The sequence below is a fragment of the Phyllostomus discolor genome, chromosome 5, assembly GCF_004126475.2.
Source record: "Phyllostomus discolor isolate MPI-MPIP mPhyDis1 chromosome 5, mPhyDis1.pri.v3, whole genome shotgun sequence".
Lineage (NCBI taxonomy): Eukaryota > Metazoa > Chordata > Mammalia > Chiroptera > Phyllostomidae > Phyllostomus > Phyllostomus discolor.
Window position 1 is genome coordinate 38,587,238 of NC_040907.2, and position 9,928 is coordinate 38,597,165.

Below are 9,928 nucleotides of genomic sequence, written 5' to 3' on the forward strand. Positions count from 1 at the left end.
TTCTTTTGACTTTGAGGTAGAAAAAAAGATTGTTTGAACCTATCACATGCACACCCCAAAAAAAATCAACCATAAAAGAAAAGGTTGAAAAGATAAAGGAAATAAATGTCATTAAAATTAAGAACTTCTGTTTATCCAAAGATCCCACTAAGAGAGTGAAAAGGTAAGCCACAGACCAGGAAAAGATATTTGTACTACATCCATCCATCACACTTAGAATATTTAAATATCTCTTATGCATCAAGAAAACAAAGCCAGACAACCTGTATTTTACAAAATAGGCAACGGACTTGAGCAGACACTTCACAAATCACCGATAAGCATGCAGAAAGGCGTTCTACATCACTAGTCACCAGTGAAACGCACATGGAAACCTCAGTGAGATACTATTATCCACCCATCAGAACGGCTAGAGTGAAAAGGACTGACACTTTCAAGTGTTTACCAGGATGTGGAGCAACTGGATGGCCTATACATTGTTAGTAAGAATATACATTGACACAATTCTTTGAAAAACTAGCAGTATTTACCAAAGCAAAATACATGTGTATATTCTATGCCTCAGGAATTCCACTTGTGGCTATATACCCAACAAAAATGAGTGTGTATCTGTTCCCCAGAAGCAATGTATAAGAATGTTCATCACAGCATTATAATAGTCAAAAGTTGGAAACAACTCGAGTGTTTGTTAGCAGTAGAATGGATAAATAAAACACAGTGCATGTGTCTGCAATGGAATATTATACAGCCAGCGGCAGGAACAGCCAATTGCTGCATGAGGCCACACAAATGAATCTCCTGGACATAATATTGGACAAAAGGAGCCAGGCACAAACAGTCACTTACTGTATGCTGCCATCTGTATGGAGTTCAAAACCAGACAAAACCAATAAACGGTGACAGAGATCAAAACAGTGACTACTCTACAGAGGGTGTAACCGGGAGGGCCATGGAAAGGCCTTCTGAATCTTGATCTGGGCATTGGTTACAATTTATTAAAAGATGCATTAAGATTTGGACAGTCTACTGTTAGTAAGCTATACCTCAATTTTTTTAAAAAGGGAAGAGTTTAAACCATTGGTGTTTAAAGGGAAGAGTTTAAACCAATGTCTCCCCATTGCTTACAAGAGAAAATCCAGCTTTTTCTACAGAGCACTGATCCCACGACTATAATTAGTTTACTGTTCAGCTCCTACCCATCCCCCCACTAGACTGTAATCTCCATGAGGTCACAGCCTTGCCTACACTTTTCACTGCTATAACCCCAACCCCTAGTACAGTTCCTGACAAAGAGAAGATGTGCAACCAATACATATTTTTAATACATTCATGCATGAGCACTGGCTTTATCTTGTTCCAATGGCAACATTTCTGATCTCCCTCAGTTCCCATCAGGTTTCCAGGTTTATGGAACCTTCCTAGCATCTCTAGCCCTACAGAGTGGTTCACTCCTGCCCAACCGACAGTGTTCTTACGCAAGTCTAACCTTTGCAGAAGTTGTTCTGGAATGCCCTTTTTCCTTTCTCTGTCCCACAAACTCTTGCCTGTTCTCCAGGCCCTTCCAACCCCTCCCACAACTCACTTCTTCATGTTCTTAAAACGTGAACAGAGCATCCTTTTCATTACATCTTTGTGTCTACGGCTCCACACCTTCCTGACTTGGAGACCTTACACATTGCCTAACTCTCTGGGCTGGTTAATCTCAGTGTACACGCACCCCCTCCCAAAGACCTATGCTTTATCTTTCTCTTCCCTTTGTGTGCCCCAGAAGGCTGACCTCTGTGGACTACATCACCTAGGAAACCTTGCCTCCTGCTTTCTTGTGGATTCAACCAATGGGAACTACAAGCAGTAGCCAGAGAAGAGGATATGAATTCCTCACCTCCTGCCCGGTTCTCTGCAGCCCCAGCTTCACCAGGTGCTAGTGACAAGGCTTCCCCTTTCAGACCCGTAGTTGGTCACAGCTCCTCACTGTCCTTTGTAGGTTGCTTTAACCCTTCTCTCACCTCTGTAAATAGTGCCCGTGCTAAACTGTTCAAAAAACCCTTCAGCTGCCATTCTTCTCCTACTGGGACTCGGTCCTGCATACTCCCTACCCCTCCTTTGCTCATTTGTAAACTGGGAGGCAACTGTGGTGATTAAACGAGACGTGTGGGTGCAGTGCTGGGCATAGCGCTGGCCGTAGTAAGTGCTCAAAGCACATAAACTCCCTTTATTTTTTTTAAGCTTTTATTTATTTTTTAGAGAGAGGGGAAGGGAGGGAGAAAGAGAGGGAGAGAAACATCGGCTGGCTCTCCTCTGCACACACCCTGGCTGGGGACCGAACCTGCAACCCGGGCATGTACCCTGACCAGGAATTTGAACCAGGGACCCTTTGCTTTGTGAGACGAGGCCCAACCAACTAAGCCACACTGGTCGGGGCTAAACTACCTTCATAATTATGATTGTGCTCTATCACTTGGCTATGAGTGCCTTGCTCCTTTTGATGGAAGCTCAATAAATATTGTTGAATGATAGAATCATAAAATCATTGTGTTTAGCTGGAGAACTTTCTGGTAGAACTGTCCTAAGTAAGGTAGTGAGCTCCCCGTGTCTAGAGGTATACAAGCTCTGAAGGTAGACAATCAGCTGAGGGTGATGTTGGGACAAAGTTCAGCAGAGCAGGTGACATGGAGCAGGGGAAGTTGGTTAGACTTTTCAGGGCCTTTCTATCCCCCCATTCTGCAATTCTCTGACTCTAAGAGTCAGAGGAACAGGAAACAGAAAATTCCTTGGCTCAGTCTTTGAAGAATGAAAAGGGCAAATCTGCACATGGACTCACCATATTTTGGTTCAGCCCTTGAATACCACCCAGCTGGCCAGCCCCATTTACAGAGGAGCAAATGAAGCCCAGAAAGCAGAAGTGATTGGTCCAAGCTCCCGTAGGCAGGTTAGAACCCAGCTTTCCTAACTCCGAGCCTGGTTATGCTTCCACAGGCGTCAGGCCTCAGAAGAAAATGTACTTCTACAAATTCTACAAAATGACTTCTCTCCACATTCTTTCTGGAATCGGATGTGTATCACAGCTATGAATTCCCAGGCAGGCGAGGAACCAGGCTTGGGGCAGGAAGGAGGCATCATCTGGGATCCTCCCCAGGATGACTCAGAAGGTACGAAGACATGGGGTGGGAGTGGAGATAAGAGCCATGTCCTCATCTTTGGGGGCCTCTTGGGGTGGAGACAACAGAGGTGGTTAGTTTGGTGGTCCAGAGCCCAGCAGGGACCCCTAGGAGTAGTCACAAGGAGGCAGCTTTCAGAACTTTCCAAAAGAGTGATCCACGGGTCGGGGGCTCCTCACCTCCTGCGGGATGCAGCGAGGGCCGCATGGCCCCAGGACCAGGGTTTGGGGAAGGGGATTCCCGCCCAGTGTCCTCTGAGGTTCCTCCCCAGTCCACAAATTTTGGAATCTTCAGGTTGGGAAAAATCAAATCATCTGGTTTAATATCCCCCAGGGGTGCTAGAAGTATCTCTACCACATCCCATGATGGCTGGGACTTATCCAGGGCCCTCCCCGTGAGCCCCTGTAGCACCGGGCCTCCCTCAGCCCTCACTCATCTCGCTAGGACCCGAATGTCCTTGCCCTAGTTACACCACCAGTGACACTGTCACCCGGGCCCCTCCCACCCCTTCCCAACTGTTCTCTGCCTCCCTTCCCTCCCCTTCCCTCGCCTGGCCTTCTCCACCCTGAAGCCAGAGTAATGTTAATAGGTAATTACCAGATCACTCTCTTCTTCAAGCCCCCCCAGGGTGGCCCTTCACACCACCAGGCTAGGCCTTTTGGGGTTGGCCGTCTCCACCTCCCCTCCCCGGCAGCTGCCCTGTGACTGTTCCTTCATTCTGCTCACTCCTGTGCCTCAGGCTAAGCTCATTTCTGCCTCAGGAATTTTGTGCTTGCTGTTCCCTCTGTCTGGAATGTTCTTCCTCCTGATCTTCACACACCTAGTGGGTGCTGACATGTGCCACCCAGATCGCACTTCAAGGCCGAGGTCCTCATCTCCCAGCTGCAAAGTGCTGGTGGCAGCGGCTCTCAGCAGAGACCCATGGGGATGACTCTGCTGACGATAGCTGGCTTGCCCAAAGCCTTGCTCCTTCCTGGAGGCAGCTACCCAATGGCTGCTCAGCGTGGGGTACCAAGGCCTGGCCCTGTTGCCTCCAGTTGGGACAACTGTGAAAGGCTTTTACTCCAGAGGTCCCTGACTGACCTCTGGGGGTCAGCTGACTGACTGACTGCTCCCTTTACTCCACCCTGCCTCCCTCACTCACCATAGGGCATGGAGCCCATGCGTGTGCCCTGACAAGTTGCCTGCGTGCAAGTCCCCATGTTCACCTGCTTCTGGGAGTTCACCTGGGCCAGCATGGTGGGCGCCACCTCTCCTGGCCACTGCATGCCATGTTGCCTCGATCTCTCTGTAGTCCTGCCCTTTTATTTTTATCACTTTTTGAAATTACCTCTTATTTTTATTTGTTCGTTCGTCCGTTATCTCTCTCCCCCACTAGAACATCAGGTCCACAAGAGCTGCTATCTTATCTTCACTGTGTCCCCAGAGCCCACGGCAGGACTGGTGCATAGTTGGTGCTCACTAAATATCTGTGGACTGCACAGTTGTGCGCAAAAGAGTGAGTGGGTGAAGGGATAAACGGCTCTGCAAGGGATGCCTGCCTTTCCTGCTCTCCGCTGCCCTGCCCCACCCCCCAGAGCCCCTGAGCCAGGCTGCAGCCCCTCCCCCATGTGACCCCGGCTGAGCTGGGGCCTCCTGGGAGGATGGAGCCTGCAGCCGCCTTGGCTGCTTGCCCTATATTGATCAAAGCTGGGAGGCCTGCTGGCTGAGGTCTGTCCCAGCCCATGGGGGTGGGGGAGCGGGAGGGGGATTCTGGCTGAGATTCGTGCAGGGCTTGCCTGGGGCAGAGTAGTGCTGGCTCGAGACCCATCTGCTTCAGGGGCTGACAGCACCCCTTCCCCACACCTCTCAGGAGAGGCCAGCCCAGCCCAGCCCCAGGAGGATGGCTGGGCAGGAGGGTAGGGACACAGAGGCAAGGCTGCAGCTGGACATGGGCAGTGAACGCTCTTGGCCTCTCTCAGAGCCACACACTTGACAGCAAGTCACTGTTTACGGAGACCCTGCTGCTCCCTCTCTGGGGGCTGAGGAGTGGACAAGTGCCTCTTACACAGGCCTGTCGAGCACCCCCCACCCCGCCCTGTGCAGAGCACTGTGCAGGACCCAGGGATGAGGCTCTCGGTGAGCTCAGGCTCTGGTGGGAATCGCAGGGGAGCAGAGCATTGTGGCATTGTGATCCAGGGCACAGGAAAGGAAATGCCGAGGAGGCGAGGTGCAGGGGAAGAGGCCCAAGGACAGGTCCTCCCTTCAGAGTCCTGAATAATAGAGATAATTGCTATGTGGCCAGGAAGGACCTCAATCCAGAGGGAAGTGACTTGCCCAAGGTCACACAGCCTTTAGCTGTTAAACTGAGTCTGGAGCCTGGTCCCCTGTAGCCAGACTCAAAGTGCAGGAGGCTTCGGCATCCTCAGGACCCTGCCTGCTCGTACTGAGTATCTCCTCTGGGCCGGGCCAGGCCAGGTGACAGGGCTGGGGATGACGGGGGAATGGGCAGCACAGCCCTCTTGACCTCAGGAGCTTACAGCCCAGGAGAGGGCACGCATGCATGCATACATGTGCACACACACACACAACACTACTTCAAACAGGCCCCGTGGTGAGGATGCCTAGAGCCAGGACACCGGATAGTAGAGGAGACTAACTGCATCAGAGACAATCTGGGAAGACCTCAGGAAGGAGGTGATCCCTGAACTGTGTCTTAAAGATGAGTGGGTTTTAAAAAGCTGGATACACTGGGGGGTGGGGGAAGGGAGCCGGAGATGCTGAGGAGAGGCAGGGCAGCCCAGGCATGGGGCATAGGATGAAGAACGACACGGAGGCTGCCATCTTCTGCCGCCTGGGCAAAAGCAACGGCCCCCTTCCAGGTCTCCAGACTCCGAACTGCCCAGCCTCCGGTCTATAACCCACATGGCTGCCGGAGTGAACTCTGAAACACGCCTGTGACCATGCCACTGCTCTGCTCAGAGCTCTTCAGTGCTCCTCACTGCCCTCTGGGTAATGTCCTGTCATCACAGAACTTGAATACTAGAGGCCACTTCAGGCATCTTGTGTCCACCCACTCCCATTTTACAGAAAAGGCAATTGAGGCCCAGAGAAGATCATATAGTGGGTCAGGGGTCATGCTGGAGCTAAAATAGTGGCCTTCTGAACCCTAGGCAGGGCTCTTTCCCTGACACCACTCTCCCTGCCTTCCCCACTACTGCCCAGCTGGTATGTACGGAGCCTAGGGAAGTCTGGGCATCCTAAGACCTTTATCAAAATTGTGAGGGACCCTAGCTAGCACAACTTTAGCCCTCACTTTACAAACGTGCAAACTGAGGCCAGGAAGGCAAGAGTGGAATCATTGTGACTCATTGGACTTGCAGCCCTGGCTATTGTAGCTCAGTGGATTGAGCGCAGGCTTCGAACCAAAGGGTCACCGTTTATATTCCCAGCCAGGGCACATGCCTGGATTGTGGGCCAGGTCCCCAGTAGGGGGTGCATGAAAGGCAACCACACATTGATGTTTCTCTCCCTCTCTTTCTCCTTCTCTCCCCCTCTCTCTGAAAATGAATAAGTAAATTTTTTAAAATAAAATACTTGCACAAAAGTTCTTACCTAGCTCTCACATCATGCCCATTTGATAGATGAGGTAACTGAGGCCCAAAAAGCAGAGCAATGGCTCAGGATCCCATGGTGGCTTCATTCATTCATTCATTTTTCATATATACACTATGTATTTGCTCCGTAGCAGACCCAGTGCTGGGTACCAATGGGGGACAAGACCTCCCCTGTGCTGGATGTTCACAGTTTACCCGGCAACTCCAAGTTGCGGCTGCAGTGCCCTGCCAGGATCACCAACATGGAAAGCCCATGGCAAAACTTTGGTAGGGGGGCAAGTGGTATGTCAGGGGAGTTCAGGGTGGGAGCTGGGGAGAGCGAGAGTTCCAGGCAGGGCCCTGGCCAGCCTCGTGCTTTCTGCCTGCCAACCCCAGCTCCTTCCTGGAGGATTTAAGACTGTGTTGAGCAGTTGTTTTAAATTTCCGGGCAGGGGGCTGCAAGGAGGGGGAGCTGCAGGCCGTCTGGGGTGTGGGCTGCTATTTACCAGGGCCCTTTGTGGGATGCAGCTCTCCAGGCTGGAGGCTCCCACAATTGCTTCCAGCTGGGCTGTCCGCCAGCCCGAGGAGTTGGGGGTAGGTAAGGGGGGCAGCAGAAGAGAGGAGCGCAGGGGCACGAGGGGTCCCTTCCAGCCTAGCGTCCTCTCTGCCTCCCTGGGTGGCTCCTCTTGCTGGAACATCAGGCCTGGCTGGGCATCCGTGGACATAAATGTATCTATAAACCGGAATCCATCCGGCCTGGACGCTCCTGAGCTTTATGGCCTTTATGCACTTAATCTTTCATTTCCTCTCCCCTGCTTCATCTCCCCTCTCACTTCCCCTCTTTCCCGGGAGGAATTGCTCTGCTCCCCTCCCCCACCAAGGCTCCATGGCCCCTTTGTCAGGAGGTACCTGTGTGTACAGCTGTCCCGACTCCCTTGGTCTCCGGCAGGGCCCCCACCATTCATTCCCTTCACTGCAGTGAATGACCACCACCTGGCATAAAACCCTACCCCACCCCGGCTCCTCCGTACCCATAGGACAAACTCCTTCGCCAGGGCAGCCAGGATCTTCAGCCTCCTCTCCCCACTCCCCTCAGGCACACCCCGGGCTTCAGCCAAACAAACCACAGCACACTGTCCTTTCCCTTGCCTACCTGGGTAAGCAGAATATCTCACCCATCCTTCCCATTGGGCTCAGGCTGCACTTCCTAGGCCCCCCATTCTCGGGCCAGGTCAGGGCCTGTCCCCCGAGTGCCTGCAGCCTCATTTTCTGTACAGGGAAGACACGATCTGGTCCTGTCTCACACATCTATGAATAGATGAGGGGGTGGAGAGCTGTGGAGGGTGTACAGCCCTGTATCAATCTGAGGGGATGGAGGTCACCCCCCAGCGTTGGCAGGGGGTGGTCCTGCTTTCATAGAAACATTACTCTTACCTCGAGTCATCTGTGTCCTGGCTGGTGGGGCTCAGTGGATCGAGCACCGTCCTGTGAACCGAAAGGTTGCAGGTTTGATCGCCAGTCAGGGCACGTGCCTGGGTTGCTGGCCAGGCACCCGGTTGGGGGCGAACAAGAGGCAGCCAGTCGATGTTTCTCTCCCTCTCTTTCTCCCTCCCTGCCCCTCTCTCTAAAAATAAATAAATCTTTTTTAAAAAGGAGTCATTTGTGCTTTTTCCCGATGGATTTCTAGAACTAGATTCTGGGAGTGTGGCTTGTTTCCGGCATCCCAGCCCCCGGCCAAGGTCTGGCTCAGGGAATCTCTCACATGCCTATGTGAGATGGAGATCTTCTAGTTCCTTTTCGTCCTGTTACACGAGGGAGACCAAGGCCCGGAGAGGGAAGGGAATTCACCCAGGGTCACACAGAAATCAGGGCAAGGTTGGGACCAGTTTCTTTAACGAAAAGAGCCCTCCTCTGGGAGCCAGAAGACTAGGTGTTAACCCCAATTTAGCCCCCACCCCAATCTCAAACATGGCACAGGCTGTGATCTCCTTGGACTCCTCTCCTGTTCCCCTCCCCCACCTGGTTTCCTCCCTGCCTATTCTAATGATGGAGGTGGGGAACACTTTCTGAGAGAAGGCTCTGCTCCTTTAAGGCCCTTCCCTCCCTCCCTCCCTCCTTCTCCCCCTCACTCTGCTCTCTTACAGCAAAGCTCTCTGGAGAGCTGGACCAGGACTGGGGGAAGGTGGTAGGTCCCAGCTGCAAGGCCCGGTGGGACCTACACTCACAGAAGGAGTCTGCACCAGACAAAGAATGTCAAATGTCCCTTTTGTTCTGGGGGCGGGGTGGAGACAGAGCCTGGGCTGGTGTGGGGAAGAATGGAGCAGAGTGGAAGTGTAGGGGCCCGGACACGGTAGAATAGGTGAGGGTTCACTCTCTGAGGGTCCAAGAGGGTGAAAGTTTACACATGAGTCTCTAGTCTGCCCTCCCAAGCCTGAGAGTGTTTTGGCCTCTTGGTCAGAAAAGCCACTTGCCTGGGCCCATAGCAAGGTTGTGGGAGCCTTGCAGGCCTGGGCCCTACAGATCACAGCCACTGGGCTTTCTCATTGGGTTTCTCTCCGCCCCTCACCCACCAACCGTGGAGCCCTTCAGGGTACCGAGCACTGTACAGTCCTTTCTATATGCCTTATATTTTCCGGTCTTCACAAAACCCTATGCGGGTGGCCCTGTCACCGCCATTTCACAGGTGTGGGAAGTGGTGGTCAGAGAGGGCAGTGACTTGTCTAGCCATTTAACTAGGGAAGAGCAGAACCAGGATTTTAAATCATCTAGCTCTAACACCCCAGGCCGTTATCACCTTTCCTCTGAGGGCAAAGGTTACTCCTCCGATACAGATTTTAACTCAGAAAGGTGAGGAGACTTGCCTTAAGTCACTGAGCCTCTTTGGGACAGGGACTGGCCAGCCTGGTCCCCCCACCTGCTCTGACTGGCTTCAGGAAACGGCCTTTTCCAGGATGCAGAGCCTCAGCCTGTGGGAGGCTGTCTTCTTCCTCTGGGGTCAGTTTAAGTCCCTGGATTTCACCTTAGAGCCCTGGAGTGAGGAGGGAACAGGGAAGCCGGCCCTTATCAGTATGATGTCAGTCAGAGCTGACATCAAGGCTCTGGAAGGCTGATCCTGCTCCTCTGTAAACAGGCTCTGCCTTGGTAGGGGGCAGGGGCCTGGGGGCGTAGGAGACAACGGGGGCAAGGTGAGCAGAG